Raw genomic sequence first — 16,514 nt, 5'->3', positions numbered from 1 at the left:
AAGCTACTAAGTTGATGTAATAGCCAGTAAGAAGTAGTGCAATTCAAGTTTTAGGTATCGATTATTGACTTTTTAGCTGGCTTTGGTACCTTGGACATGAGCTAGGACCTTAAGATTCTGCATGAAAGGAGGACTAGCAGCCGAGTTGCACGGGAGAATGTGAAAAGTGTTCATATGTAGTAAAAACCTGAGAAATCCGTCCGTTTTCGTCATTTGTTATCGAATCGGCTTAATGCCAGATCGTCACATTGGCCGCTCTTCTCTCTGAAACGGTTGTACTTATCGTCTGCAAAGCTATGTCGCGTGCTGCGGTAGGCGGAGACATTGAAACCACCACAGTAGAACACAGATGAAGCTTCTAATTTGATGTAATAGCCAGTAAGAAATAGTACAATTCAAGTTTTAGGTATCGATTAATGACTTTTTAGCTGGCTTTGGTGCCTTGGACATGAGCTAGGACCTTAAGATTCTGCATGATAATAGGAATAGCAGCCGCGTTGCACGGGAGAATGTGAAATGTGTTCATATGTAGTAGAAACCTGAGAAATCCGTCCGTTTTCGTCATTTGTTATCGAACCGACTTAGAGCCAGATCGTCACATTGGCCGCTCTTCTCTCTGAAACGGTTGTACTTATCGTCTGCAAAGCTATGTCGATTGCTGCGGTATGCGCAGACACTAAAAGCACCATAGTATAAAACAGATGAAGCTTCTAAGTTGATGTAATAGCCAGTAAAAAGTAGTACAACTGAAGTTTTAGGTATCGATTATTGAATTTTAGCTGGCTTTGGTGATTTGGACATGAGCTAGGACCTTAGGATTCTGCATGAAAGGAGGACTAGCAGCCGAGTTGCACGGGAGAATGTGAAAAGTGTTCATAAGTAGCAAAAACCTGAGAAATCCATCCGTTTTCGTCATTTGTTATTGAATCGACTTATGGCCAGATCGTCACATTGGCCGCTCTTCTCTCTGAAACGGTTGTACTTATCGTCTGCAAAGCTATGTCGTATGCTGCGGTAGGCGGTGACACTGAAACCACCACAGTAGAACACAGATGAAGCTTCTAATTTGATGTAATAGCCAGTAAGAAGTAGTACAATTCAAGTTTTAGGTATCGATTATTGACTTTATAGCTGGCTTTGATGCCTTGGACATGAGCTAGGACCTTAAGAATCTGCATGAAAGGAGGACTAGCAGCCGAGTTGCAGGGAAGCATGTGAAAAGTGTTCATATGTAGTAAAAACCTGAGAAATCCGTCCGTTTTTGCCATTTGTTATCGAATCGACTTAAAGCCATATCGTCACATTGGCCGCTCTTCTCTTTGAAACGGTTGTACTTATCGTCTGCAAAGCTATGTCGCGTGCTGCGGTATGCGGAGACTCTAAAAGCACCATAGTAGAACACAGATGAAGCTTCTCAGTTGATGTAATAGCCAGTAAGAAGTAGTACAATTCAAGTTTTAGGTATCGATTATTGACTTTTTCGCTGGCTTTGGTGCGTTGGACATGAGCTAGGGCCTTAAGATTCTGCATGAAAGGAGGACTAGCAGCCGAGTTGCAGGGGAGAATGTGAAAAGTGTTCATATGTAGTAGAAACCTGAGAAATCCGTCCGTTTTCGTCATTTGTTATCGAATCGACTTAAAGCCAGATCGTCACATTGGCCGCTCTTCTCTCTGAAACGGTTGTACTTATCGTCTGCAAAGCTATGTCGATTGCTGCGGTATGCGCAGACACTAAAAGCACCATAGTATAAAACAGATGAAGCTTCTAAGTTGATGTAATAGCCAGTAAGAAGTAGTACAACTGAAGTTTTAGGTATCGATTATGAATTTTAGCTGGCTTTGGTGCCTTGGACATGAGCTAGGACCTTAGGATTCTGCATGAAAGGAGGACTAGCAGCCGAGTTGCACGGGAGAATGTGAAAAGTGTTCATAAGTAGCAAAAACCTGAGAAATCCATCCGTTTTCGTCATTTGTTATTGAATCGACTTATGGCCAGATCGTCACATTGGCCGCTCTTCTCTCTGAAACGGTTGTACTTATCGTCTGCAAAGCTATGTCGTATGCTGCGGTAGGCGGAGACACTGAAACCACCACAGTAGAACACAGATGAAGCTTCTAATTTGATGTAATAGCCAGTAAGAAGTAGTACAATTCAAGTTTTAGGTATCGATTATTGACTTTATAGCTGGCTTTGATGCCTTGGACATGAGCTAGGACCTTAAGAATCTGCATGAAAGGAGGACTAGCAGCCGAGTTGCAGGGAAGCATGTGAAAAGTGTTCATATGTAGTAAAAACCTGAGAAATCCGTCCGTTTTTGCCATTTGTTATCGAATCGACTTAAAGCCAGATCGTCACATTGGCCGCTCTTCTCTCTGAAACGGTTGTACTTATCGTCTGCAAAGCTATGTCGCGTGCTGCGGTATGCGGAGACTCTAAAAGCACCATAGTAGAACACAGATGAAGCTTCTAAGTTGATGTAATAGCCAGTAAGAAGTAGTACAATTCAAGTTTTAGGTATCGATTATTGACTTTTTCGCTGGCTTTGGTGCCTTGGACATGAGCTAGGACCTTAAGATTCTGCATGATAGGAGGAATAGCAGCCGCGTTGCACGGGAGAATGTGAAATGTGTTCATATGTAGTAAAAACCTGAGAAATCCGTCCGTTTTTGCCATTTGTTATCGAATCGACTTAAAGCCAGATCGTCACATTGGCCGCTCTTCTCTCTGAAACGGTTGTACTTATCGTCTGCAAAGCTATGTCGCGTGCTGCGGTATGCGGAGACTCTAAAAGCACCATAGTAGAACACAGATGAAGCTTCTAAGTTGATGTAATAGCCAGTAAGAAGTAGTACAATTCAAGTTTTAGGTATCGATTATTGACTTTTTAGCTGGCTTTCGTGCCTTGGACATGAGCTAGGACCTTAAGATTCTGCATGAAAGGAGGTCTAGCAGCCGCGTTGGATAGGAGAATGTGAAAAGTGTTCATATGTAGTAGAAACCTGAGAAATCCGTCCGTTTTCGTCATTTGTTATCGAATCGACTTAAAGCCCGATCGTCACATTGGCCGCTCTTCTCTCTGAAACGGTTGTACTTATCGTCTGCAAAGCTATGTCGATTGCTGCGGTATGCGCAGACACTAAAAGCACCATAGTATAAAACAGATGAAGCTTCTAAGTTGATGTAATAGCCAGTAAGAAGTAGTACAACTGAAGTTTTAGGTATCGATTATGAATTTTAGCTGGCTTTGGTGCCTTGGACATGAGCTAGGACCTTAGGATTCTGCATGAAAGGAGGACTAGCAGCCGAGTTGCACGGGAGAATGTGAAAAGTGTTCATAAGTAGCAAAAACCTGAGAAATCCATCCGTTTTCGTCATTTGTTATTGAATCGACTTATGGCCAGATCGTCACATTGGCCGCTCTTCTCTCTGAAACGGTTGTACTTATCGTCTGCAAAGCTATGTCGTATGCTGCGGTAGGCGGAGACACTGAAACCACCACAGTAGAACACAGATGAAGCTTCTAATTTGATGTAATAGCCAGTAAGAAGTAGTACAATTCAAGTTTTAGGTATCGATTATTGACTTTATAGCTGGCTTTGATGCCTTGGACATGAGCTAGGACCTTAAGAATCTGCATGAAAGGAGGACTAGCAGCCGAGTTGCAGGGAAGCATGTGAAAAGTGTTCATATGTAGTAAAAACCTGAGAAATCCGTCCGTTTTTGCCATTTGTTATCGAATCGACTTAAAGCCAGATCGTCACATTGGCCGCTCTTCTCTCTGAAACGGTTGTACTTATCGTCTGCAAAGCTATGTCGCGTGCTGCGGTATGCGGAGACTCTAAAAGCACCATAGTAGAACACAGATGAAGCTTCTAAGTTGATGTAATAGCCAGTAAGAAGTAGTACAATTCAAGTTTTAGGTATCGATTATTGACTTTTTCGCTGGCTTTGGTGCCTTGGACATGAGCTAGGACCTTAAGATTCTGCATGATAGGAGGAATAGCAGCCGCGTTGCACGGGAGAATGTGAAATGTGTTCATATGTAGTAGAAACCTGAGAAATCCGTCCGTTTTCGTCATTTGTTATCGAATCGACTTAAAGCCCGATCGTCACATTGGCCGCTCTTCTCTCTGAAACGGTTGAACTTATCGTCTGCAAAGCTATGTCGCGAGCTGCGGTATGCGGAGACACTAAAAGCACCATAGTAGAACACAGATGAAGCTTCTAAGTTGATGTAATAGCCAGTAAGAAGTAGTACAATTCAAGTTTTAGGTATCGATTATTGACTTTTTAGCTGGCTTTCGTGCCTTGGACATGAGCTAGGACCTTAAGATTCTGCATGAAAGGAGGTCTAGCAGCCGCGTTGGATAGGAGAATGTGAAAAGTGTTCATATGTAGTAAAAACCTGAGAAATCCGACCCTATTCGTCATTTGTTATCGAATCGACTTAAAGCCAGATCGTCACATTGGCTGCTCTTCTCTCTGAAACGATTGTACTTATCGTCTGGAAAGCTTTGTCGCGTGCTGCGGTATGCGGAAACACTAAAAGCACCATAGTAGAACACAGATGAAGCTTCTAAGATGATGTAATAGCCAGTAAGAAGTAGTACAATTCAAGCTTTAGGTATCGATTATTGACTTTTTAGCTGGCTTTGGTGCCTTGAACATGAGCTAGGACCTTAAGATTCTGCATGAAAGGAGGATTAGCAGCCGAGTTGCACGGGAGAATGTGAAAAGTGTTCATATGTAGTAAAAACCTGAGAAATCCGTCCGTTTTCGTCATTTGTTATCGAATCGACTTAAAGCCAGATAGTCACATTGGCCGCTCTTCTCTCTGAAACAGTTGTACTTATCGTCTTCAAAGCTATGTCGCGTGCTGCGGTATGCGGAGACACTAAAAGCACCATAGTAGAACACAGATGAAGCTTCTAAGTTGATGTAATAGCCAGTAAGAAGTAGTACAATTCAAGTTTTATGTATCGATTATTGACTTCTTAGCTGGCTTTGGTGCCTTGGACATGAGCTAGGACCTTAAGATTCTGCATGAAAGGAGGACTAGCACTTGAGTTGCACGGGAGAATGTGAAAAGTGTTCATATGTAGTAAGAACCTGAGAAATCCGTCCGTTTTCGTCATTTGTTATCGAATCGACTTAAAGCCAGATCGTCACATTGGCCGCTCTTCTCTCTGAAACGGTTGTAATTATCGCCTGCAAAGCTATGTCGCGTGATGCGGTATGCGGAGACACTAAAAGCACCATAGTAGAACACAGATGAAGCTTCTATGTTGATGTAATAGCCAGTAAGAAGTATTACAATTCAAGTTTTAGGTATCGATTATTGACTTTTTAGCTGGCTTTGGTGCCTTGGACATGAGCTAGGACCTTAAGATCCTGCATGAAAGGAGGACTTTGCAGCCGAGTTGCACGGGAGAATATGAAAAGTATTCAAATGTAGTAAAAACCTGGGAAATCCGTCCGTTTTCGTCATTTGTTATCGAATCGACTTAAAGCCAGATCGTCACATTGGCCGCTCTTCTCTCTGAAACGGTTGTACTTATCGTCTTCAAAGCTATGTCGCGTGATGCGGTATGCGGAGACACTAAAAGCACCATAGTAGAACACAGATGAAGCTTCTAAGTTGATGTAATAGCCAGTAAGAAGTAGTACAATTCAAGTTTTAGGTATCGATTATTGACTTTTTAGCTGGCTTTGGTGCCTTGGACATGAGCTAGGACCTTAAGATTCTGCATGAAAGGAGGACTAGCAGCCGTGTTGCAGGGAAGAGTGTGAAAAGTGTTCATATGTAATAAAAACCTGAGAAATCCGTCCGTTTTCGTCATTTGTTATCGAATCGACTTAAAGCCAGATCGTCACATTGGCCGCTCTTCTCTCTGAAACGGTTGTACTTATCGTCTGCAAAGCTATGTCGCGTCCTGCGGTATGCGGAGACTCTAAAAGCACCATAGTAGAACACAGATGAAGCTTCTAAGTTGATGTAATAGCCAGTAAGACGTAGTACAATTCAAGTTTTTGGTACTGATTATTTACTTTTTAGCTGGCTTTGGTGCCTTGGACATGAGCTAGGACATTAAGATTCTGCATGAAAGGAGGACTAGCAGCCGCGTTGCACGGGCGAATGTGAAATGTGTTCATATGTAGTAAAAACCTGAGAAATCCGTCCGTTTTCGTCATTTGTTATCGAATCGGCTTAAAGCCAGATCGTCACATTGGCCGCTCTTCTCTCTGAAACGGTTGTACTTATCGTCTGCAAAGCTATGTCGCGTGCTGCGGTAGGCGGAGACATTGAAACCACCACAGTAGAACACAGATGAAGCTTCTAATTTGATGTAATAGCCAGTAAGAAATAGTACAATTCAAGTTTTAGGTATCGATTATTGACTTTTTAGCTGGCTTTGGTGCCTTGGACATGAGCTAGGACCTTAAGATTCTGCATGATAATAGGAATAGCAGCCGCGTTGCACGGGAGAATGTGAAATGTGTTCATATGTAGTAGAAACCTGAGAAATCCGTCCGTTTTCGTCATTTGTTATCGAACCGACTTAGAGCCAGATCGTCACATTGGCCGCTCTTCTCTCTGAAACGGTTGTACTTATCGTCTGCAAAGCTATGTCGATTGCTGCGGTATGCGCAGACACTAAAAGCACCATAGTATAAAACAGATGAAGCTTCTAAGTTGATGTAATAGCCAGTAAAAAGTAGTACAACTGAAGTTTTAGGTATCGATTATTGAATCTTAGCTGGCTTTGGTGCCTTGGACATGAGCTAGGACCTTAGGATTCTGCATGAAAGGAGGACTAGCAGCCGAGTTGCACGGGAGAATGTGAAAAGTGTTCATAAGTAGCAAAAACCTGAGAAATCCATCCGTTTTCGTCATTTGTTATTGAATCGACTTATGGCCAGATCGTCACATTGGCCGCTCTTCTCTCTGAAACGGTTGTACTTATCGTCTGCAAAGCTATGTCGTATGCTGCGGTAGGCGGAGACACTGAAACCACCACAGTAGAACACAGATGAAGCTTCTAATTTGATGTAATAGCCAGTAAGAAGTAGTACAATTCAAGTTTTAGGTATCGATTATTGACTTTATAGCTGGCTTTGATGCCTTGGACATGAGCTAGGACCTTAAGAATCTGCATGAAAGGAGGACTAGCAGCCGAGTTGCAGGGAAGCATGTGAAAAGTGTTCATATGTAGTAAAAACCTGAGAAATCCGTCCGTTTTCGTCATTTGTTATCGAATCGACTTAAAGCCAGATCGTCACATTGGCCGCTCTTCTCTCTGAAACAGTTGTACTTATCGTCTTCAAAGCTATGTCGCGTGCTGCGGTATGCGGAGACTCTAAAAGCACCATAGTAGAACACAGATGAAGCTTCTAAGTTGATGTAATAGCCAGTAAGAAGTAGTACAATTCAAGTTTTAGGTATCGATTATTGACTTTTTCGCTGGCTTTGGTGCGTTGGACATGAGCTAGGGCCTTAAGATTCTGCATGAAAGGAGGACTAGCAGCCGAGTTGCAGGGGAGAATGTGAAAAGTGTTCATATGTAGTAGAAACCTGAGAAATCCGTCCGTTTTCGTCATTTGTTATCGAATCGACTTAAAGCCAGATCGTCACATTGGCCGCTCTTCTCTCTGAAACGGTTGTACTTATCGTCTGCAAAGCTATGTCGATTGCTGCGGTATGCGCAGACACTAAAAGCACCATAGTATAAAACAGATGAAGCTTCTAAGTTGATGTAATAGCCAGTAAGAAGTAGTACAATTCAAGTTTTAGGTATCGATTATTGAATTTTAGCTGGCTTTGGTGCCTTGGACATGAGCTAGGACCTTAGGATTCTGCATGAAAGGAGGACTAGCAGCCGAGTTGCACGGGAGAATGTGAAAAGTGTTCATAAGTAGCAAAAACCTGAGAAATCCATCCGTTTTCGTCATTTGTTATTGAATCGACTTATGGCCAGATCGTCACATTGGCCGCTCTTCTCTCTGAAACGGTTGTACTTATCGTCTGCAAAGCTATGTCGTATGCTGCGGTAGGCGGAGACACTGAAACCACCACAGTAGAACACAGATGAAGCTTCTAATTTGATGTAATAGCCAGTAAGAAGTAGTACAATTCAAGTTTTAGGTATCGATTATTGACTTTATAGCTGGCTTTGATGCCTTGGACATGAGCTAGGACCTTAAGAATCTGCATGAAAGGAGGACTAGCAGCCGAGTTGCAGGGAAGCATGTGAAAAGTGTTCATATGTAGTAAAAACCTGAGAAATCCGTCCGTTTTTGCCATTTGTTATCGAATCGACTTAAAGCCAGATCGTCACTTGGCCGATCTTATCCCTGAAGCGGTTGTACTTATCGTCTGCAAAGCTATGTCTCGTGCTGCGGTATGCGGAGACACTAAAAGCACCATAGTAGAACACAGATGAAGCTTCTAAGTTGATGTAATAGCCAGTAATATATAGTACAATTCAAGTTTTAGGTATCGATTATTGACTTTTTAGCTGGCTTTGGTGCCTTGGACATGAGCTAGGACCTTAAGATTCAGAATGAAAGGAGGACTAGCAGCCGAGTTGTACGGGAGAATGTGAAAAGTGTTCATATGTAGTAAAAACCTGAGAAATCCGTCCGTTTTCGTCATTTGTTATCGAATCGACTTAAAGCCAGATCGTTACATTGGCCGCTCTTCTCTCTGAAACGGTTGTACTTATCGTCTGCAAAGCTATGTCGCGTGCTGCGGTGTGCGGAGACACTAAAAGCACCATAGTAGAACACAGATGAAGCTTCTAAGTTGATGTAATAGCCAGTAAGAAGTAGTACAATTCAAGTTTTAGGTATCGATTATTGACTTTTTAGCTGGCTTTGGTGCCTTGGACATGAGTTAGGACCTTAACATTCCTCATATAAGGAGGACTAGCAGCCGCGTTGCACGGGAGAATGTGAAATGTGTTCATATGTAGTAGAAACCTGAGAAATCCGTTCGTTTTCGTCATTTGTTATCGAATCGACTTAAAGCCCGATCGTCACATTGGCCGCTCTTCTCTCTGAAACGGTTGCACTTATCGTTTGCAAAGCTATGTCGTATGCTGCGGTATGCGGAGACACTAAAACCACCACAGTAGAACACAGATGAAGCTTCTAAGTTGATGTAATACCCAGTAAGAAGTAGTACAATTCAAGTTTTAGGTATTGATTATTGACTTTTTAGCGGGCTTTGGTGCCTTGGACATGAGCTAGGACCTTAAGAATCTGCATGAAAGGAGGACTAGCAGCCGAGTTGCACGGGAGAATGTGAAAAGTGTTCATATGTAGTAAAAACCTGAGAAATCCGTCCGTTTTCGTCATTTGTTATCGAATCGACTTAAAGCCAGATCGTAACATTGGCCGCTCTACTCTCTGAAACGGTTGTACTTATCGTCTGCAAAGCTATTTCGCGTGCTGCGGTACGCGGAGACTCTAAAAGCACCATAGTAGAACACAGATGAAGCTTCTAAGTTGATGTAATAGCCAGTAAGAAGTAGTACAATTCAAGTTTTAGGTATCGATTATTGACTGTTTAGTTGGCTTTGGTGCCTTGGACATAATCTAGGACCCTAAGATTCTCCATGAAAGGAGGACTAGCTGCCGAGTTGCACGCGAGAATGTGAAACGTGTTCATATGTAGTAAAAACCTGAGAAATCCGTCAGTTTTCGTCATTTGTTATCGAATCGACTTAAAGCCAGATCGTCACTTGGCCGCTCTTATCCCTGAAACGGTTGTACTTATCGTCTGCAAAGCTATGTCGCGTGCTGCGGTGTGCGGAGACACTAAAAGCACCATAGTAGAACACAGATGAAGCTTCTATGATGATGTAATAGCCAGTAAGAAGTAGTACAATTCAAGTTTTAGCTATCGATTATTGACTTTTTAGCTGGCTTTGGTGCCTTGGACATGAGCTAGGACCTTAAGATTCTGCATAGATGGAGGACTAGAAGCCGCGTTGCACGGGAGAATGTGAAATGTGTTCATATGTAGTAGAAACCTGAGAAATCCGTTCGTTTTCGTCATTTGTTATCGAATCGACTTAAAGCCCGATCGTCACATTGGCCGCTCTTCTCTCTGAAACGTTTGTACTTATCGTTTGCAAAGCTATGTCGTATGCTGCGGTATGCGGAGACACTAAAACCACCACAGTAGAACACAGATGAAGCTTCTAAGGTGATGTAATAGCCAGTAAGAAGTAGTACAATTCAAGTTTTAGGTATTGATTATTGACTTTTTAGCTGGCTTTGGTGCCTTGGAAATGAGCTAGGACCTTAAGAATCTGCATGAAAGGAGGACTAGCAGCCGAGTTGCACGGGAGAATGAAAAAAGTGTTCATATGTAGTAAAAACCTGAGAAATCCGTCCGTTTTCGTCATTTGTTATCGAATCGACTTAAAGCCAGATCGTAACATTGGCCGCTCTTCTCTCTGAAACGGTTGTACTTATCGTCTGCAAAGCTATTTCGCGTGCTGCGGTATGCGGAGACACGAAAAGCACCATAGTAGAACACAGATGAAGCTTTTAAGTAAATGTAATAGCAAGTAAGAAGTAGTAAAATTCAAGTTTTAGGTACTGATTATTGACTTTTTAGCTGGCTTTGGTGCCTTGGACATGAGCAAGGACCTTAAGATTCTGCATAGAAGGAGGACAAGCAGCCGCGTTGCACGGGACAATGTGAAAAGTGTTCATATGTAGTAAAAACCTGAGAAATCCGTCCGTTTTCGTCATTTGTTATCGAATCGACTTAAAGCCCGATCGTAACATTGGCCGCTCTTCTCTCTGAAACGGTTGTACTTATCGTCTGCAAAGCTATTTCGCGTGCTGCGGTACGCGGAGACTCTAAAAGCACCATAGTAGAACACAGATGAAGCTTCTAAGTTGATGTAATAGCCAGTAAGAAGTAGTACAATTCAAGTTTTAGGTATCGATTATTGACTGTTTAGCTGGCTTTGGTGCCTTGGACATGATCTAGGACCTTAAGATTCTCCATGAAAGGAGGACTAGCAGCCGAGTTGCACGGGAGAATGTGAAACGTGTTCATATGTAGTAAAAACTTGAGAAATCCTTCAGTTTTCCTCATTTGTTATCGAATCGACTTAAAGCCAGATCGTCACTTGGCCGATCTTATCCCTGAAGCGGTTGTACTTATCGTCTGCAAAGCTATGTCTCGTGCTGCGGTATGCGGAGACACTAAAAGCACCATAGTAGAACACAGATGAAGCTTCTAAGTTGATGTAATAGCCAGTAAGAAGTAGTACAATTCAAGTTTTTGGTACTGATTATTTACTTTTTAGCTTACTTTGGTGCCTTGGACATGAGCTATGACCTTATGTTTCTGCATGAAAGGAGGACTAGCAGCCGAGTTACACGGGAGAATGTGAAAAATGTTCGTATGTAGTAAAAACCTGAGAAATCCGTCCGTTTTCTTCATTTGTTATCGAATCGACTTAAAGCCAGATCGTCACATTGGCCGCTCTTCTCTCTGAAACGGTTGTACATATCGTCTGCAAAGCTATGTCGCGTGCTGCGGTGTGCGGAGACACTAAATGCACCATAGTAGAACACAGATGAAGCTTCTAAGTTGATGTAATAGCCAGTAAGAAGTAGTACAATTCAAGTTTTAGGTATCGATTATTGACTTTTTAGCGGCTTTGGTGCCTTGGACATGAGCTAGGACCTTAAGATTCTGCATGAAAGGAGGACTAGCAGCCGCGTTGCACGGGAGAATGTGAAATGTGTTCATATGTAGTAATAACCTGAGAAATCCGTCCGTTTTCGTCATTTGTTATCGAATCGACTTAAAGCCCGATCGTCACATTGGCCGCTCTTCTCTCTGAAACGGTTGTACTTATCGTCTGCAAAGCTATGTCGTATGCTGCGGTATGTGGAGACACTAAAACCACCACAATAGAACACAGATGAAGCTTCTAAGTTGATGTGATAGCCAGTAAGAAGTAGTACAATTCAAGTTTTAGGTAGTGATTATTGACTTTTTAGCTGGCTTTGGTGCCTTGGACATGAGCTAGGACATTAAGATTCTGCATGAAAGGAAGACTAGCAGCCGAGTTGCACGGGACAATGTGAAAAGTGTTCATATGTAGTAAAAACTTGAGAAATCCGTCCGTTTTCGTCATTTGTTATCGAATCGACTTAAAGCCCGATCGTCACAATGGCCGCTCTTCCCTCTAAAACGGTTGTACTTATCGTCTGCAAAGCTATGTCGCGTGCTGCGGTATGCGGAGACACTAAAAGCACCATAGTAGAACACAGATGAAGCTTATAAGTTGATGTAATAGCCAGTAAGGAGTAGTACATTTCAAGTTTTAGGTACTGATTATTTACTTTTTAGCTGGCTTTGGTGCCTTGGACATGAGCTAGGAAGTTAAGATTTGCATGAAAGGAGGACTAGGAGCCGAGCTGCACGGGAGAGTGTGAAAAGTGTTCATATGTAGTAAAAACCTGAGAGATCCGTCCGTTTTCTTCATTTGTTATCGAATCGACTTAAAGCCAGATCGTCACATTGGCCGCTCTTCTCTCTGAAACGGTTGTACATATCGTCTGCAAAACTATTTGGCGTGCTGCGGTGTGCGGAGACACTAAATGCACCATAGTAAACCACAGATGAAGCTTCTAAGTTGATGTAATAGCCAGTAAGAAGTAGTACAATTCAAGTTTTAGGTGTCGATTATTGACTTTTTAGCTGGCTTTGGTGCCTTGGACATGATCTAGGACCTTAAGATTCTCCATGAAAGGAGGACTAGCAGCCGAGTTGCACGGGAGAATGTGAAACGTGTTCATATGTAGTAAAAACTTGAGAAATCCTTCAGTTTTCGTCATTTGTTATCGAATCGACTTAAAGCCCGATCGTCACATTGGCCGCTCTTCTCTCTGAAACGGTTGTACTTATCGTCTGCAAAGCTATTTCGCGTGCTGCGGTACGCGGAGACTCTAAAAGCACCATAGTAGAACACAGATGAAGCTTCTAAGTTGATGTAATAGCCAGTAAGAAGTAGTACAATTCAAGTTTTAGGTATCGATTATTGACTGTTTAGCTGGCTTTGGTGCCTTGGACATGATCTAGGACCTTAAGATTCTCCATGAAAGGAGGACTAGCAGCCGAGTTGCACGGGAGAATGTGAAACGTGTTCATATGTAGTAAAAACTTGAGAAATCCTTCAGTTTTCGTCATTTGTTATCGAATCGACTTAAAGCCAGATCGTCACTTGGCCGATCTTATCCCTGAAGCGGTTGTACTTATCGTCTGCAAAGCTATGTCTCGTGCTGCGGTATGCGGAGACACTAAAAGCACCATAGTAGAACACAGATGAAGCTTCTAAGTTGATGTAATAGCCAGTAAGAAGTAGTACAATTCAAGTTTTTGGTACTGATTATTTACTTTTTAGCTTACTTTGGTGCCTTGGACATGAGCTATGACCTTAAGTTTCTGCATGAAAGGAGGACTAGCAGCCGAGTTACACGGGAGAATGTGAAAAATGTTCGTATGTAGTAAAAACCTGAGAAATCCGTCCGTTTTCTTCATTTGTTATCGAATCGACTTAAAGCCAGATCGTCACATTGGCCGCTCTTCTCTCTGAAACGGTTGTACATATCGTCTGCAAAGCTATGTCGCGTGCTGCGGTGTGCGGAGACACTAATTGCACCATAGTAGAACACAGATGAAGCTTCTAAGTTGATGTAATAGCCAGTAAGAAGTAGTACAATTCAAGTTTTAGGTATCGATTATTGACTTTTTAGCGGCTTTGGTGCCTTGGACATGAGCTAGGACCTTAAGATTCTGCATGAAAGGAGGACTAGCAGCCGCGTTGCACGGGAGAATGTGAAATGTGTTCATATGTAGTAAAAACCTGAGAAATCCGTCCGTTTTCGTCATTTGTTATCGAATCGACTTAAAGCCCGATCGTCACATTGGCCGCTCTTCTCTCTGAAACGGTTGTACTTATCGTCTGCAAAGCTATGTCGTATGCTGCGGTATGTGGAGACACTAAAACCACCACAATAGAACACAGATGAAGCTTCTAAGTTGATGTGATAGCCAGTAAGAAGTAGTACAATTCAAGTTTTAGGTAGTGATTATTGACTTTTTAGCTGGCTTTGGTGCTTTGGACATGAGCTAGGACATTAAGATTCTGCATGAAAGGAAGACTAGCAGCCGAGTTGCACGGGACAATGTGAAAAGTGTTCATATGTAGTAAAAACTTGAGAAATCCGTCCGTTTTCGTCATTTGTTATCGAATCGACTTAAAGCCCGATCGTCACAATGGCCGCTCTTCCCTCTGAAACGGTTGTACTTATCGTCTGCAAAGCTATGTCGCGTGCTGCGGTATGCGGAGACACTAAAAGCACCATAGTAGAACACAGATGAAGCTTATAAGTTGATGTAATAGCCAGTAAGGAGTAGTACATTTCAAGTTTTAGGTACTGATTATTTACTTTTTAGCTGGCTTTGGTGCCTTGGACATGAGCTAGGAAGTTAAGATTTGCATGAAAGGAGGACTAGGAGCCGAGCTGCACGGGAGAGTGTGAAAAGTGTTCATATGTAGTAAAAACCTGAGAGATCCGTCCGTTTTCTTCATTTGTTATCGAATCGACTTAAAGCCAGATCGTCACATTGGCCGCTCTTCTCTCTGAAACGGTTGTACATATCGTCTGCAAAACTATTTCGCGTGCTGCGGTGTGCGGAGACACTAAATGCACCATAGTAGACCACAGATGAAGCTTCTAAGTTGATGTAATAGCCAGTAAGAAGTAGTACAATTCAAGTTTTAGGTATCGATTATTGACTTTTTAGCTGGCTTTGGTGCCTTGGACATGATCTAGGACCTTAAGATTCTCCATGAAAGGAGGACTAGCAGCCGAGTTGCACGGGAGAATGTGAAACGTGTTCATATGTAGTAAAAACTTGAGAAATCCTTCAGTTTTCGTCATTTGTTATCGAATCGACTTAAAGCCAGATCGTCACTTGGCCGATCTTATCCCTGACGCGGTTGTACTTATCGTCTGCAAAGCTATGTCTCGTGCTGCGGTATGCGGAGACACTAAAAGCACCATAGTAGAACACAGATGAAGCTTCTAAGTTGATGTAATAGCCAGTAAGAAGTAGTACAATTCAAGTTTTAGGTACTGATTATTTACTTTTTAGCTTACTTTGGTGCCTTGGACATGAGCTAGGACCTTAAGTTTCTGCATGAAAGGAGGACTAGCAGCCGAGTTACACGGGAGAATGTGAAAAATGTTCGTATGTAGTAAACACCTGAGAAATCCGTCCGTTTTCTTCATTAGTTATCGAATCGACTTAAAGCCAGATCGTCACATTGGCCGCTCTTCTCTCTGAAACGGTTGTACATATCGTCTGCAAAGCTATGTCGCGTGCTGCGGTGTGCGGAGACACTAAATGCACCATAGTAGAACACAGATGAAGCTTCTAAGTTGATGTAATAGCCAGTAAGAAGTAGTACAATTCAAGTTTTAGGTATCGATTATTGACTTTTTAGCGGCTTTGGTGCCTTGGACATGAGCTAGGACCTTAAGATTCTGCATGAAAGGAGGACTAGCAGCCGCGTTGCACGGGAGAATGTGAAATGTGTTCATATGTAGTAAAAACCTGAGAAATCCGTCCGTTTTCGACATTTGTTATCGAATCGACTTAAAGCCCGATCGTCACATTGGCCGCTCTTCTCTCTGAAACGGTTGTACTTATCGTCTGCAAAGCTATGTCGTATGCTGCGGTATGTGGAGACACTAAAACCACCACAATAGAACACAGATGAAGCTTCTAAGTTGATGTGATAGCCAGTAAGAAGTAGTACAATGCAATTTTTAGGTATTGATTATTGACTTTTTAGCTGGTTTTGGTGCCTTGGACATGAGCTAGGCCCTTCAGAATCTGCATGAAAGGAGGACTAGCAGCCGAGTTGCACGGGAGAATGTGAAAAGTGTTCATATGTTGTAAAAACCTGAGAAATCCGTCCGTTTTCGTCATTTGTTACCGAATCGATTTAAAGCCAGATCGTCACATTGGCCGCTCTTCTCTCTGAAACGGTTGTACTTATCGTCTGCAAAGCTATGTCGCGTGCTTCGGTATGCGGAGACACTAAAAGCACTATAGTAGAACACAGATGAAGCTTCTAAGTTGATGTAATAGCCAGTAAGAAGTAGTACAATTCAAGTTTTAGGTAGTGATTATTGACTTTTTAGCTGGCTTTGGTGCCTTGGACATGAGCTAGGACATTAAGATTCTGCATGAAAGGAAGACTAGCAGCCGAGTTGCACGGGACAATGTGAAAAGTGTTCATATGTAGTAAAAACTTGAGAAATCCGTCCGTTTTCGTCATTTGTTATCGAATCGACTTAAAGCCCGATCGTCACAATGGCCGCTCTTCCCTCTGAAACGGTTGTACTTATCGTCTGCAAAGCTATGTCGCGTGCTGCGGTATGCGGAGACACTAAAAGCACCATA

This window comes from Schistocerca gregaria, unplaced genomic scaffold (genome assembly GCF_023897955.1).
Source record: "Schistocerca gregaria isolate iqSchGreg1 unplaced genomic scaffold, iqSchGreg1.2 ptg000526l, whole genome shotgun sequence".
Classification (NCBI taxonomy): Eukaryota; Metazoa; Arthropoda; class Insecta; order Orthoptera; family Acrididae; genus Schistocerca; species Schistocerca gregaria.
The sequence above is the reverse complement of the archived record's forward strand: the minus strand, read 5'-3'. Positions refer to the sequence as shown.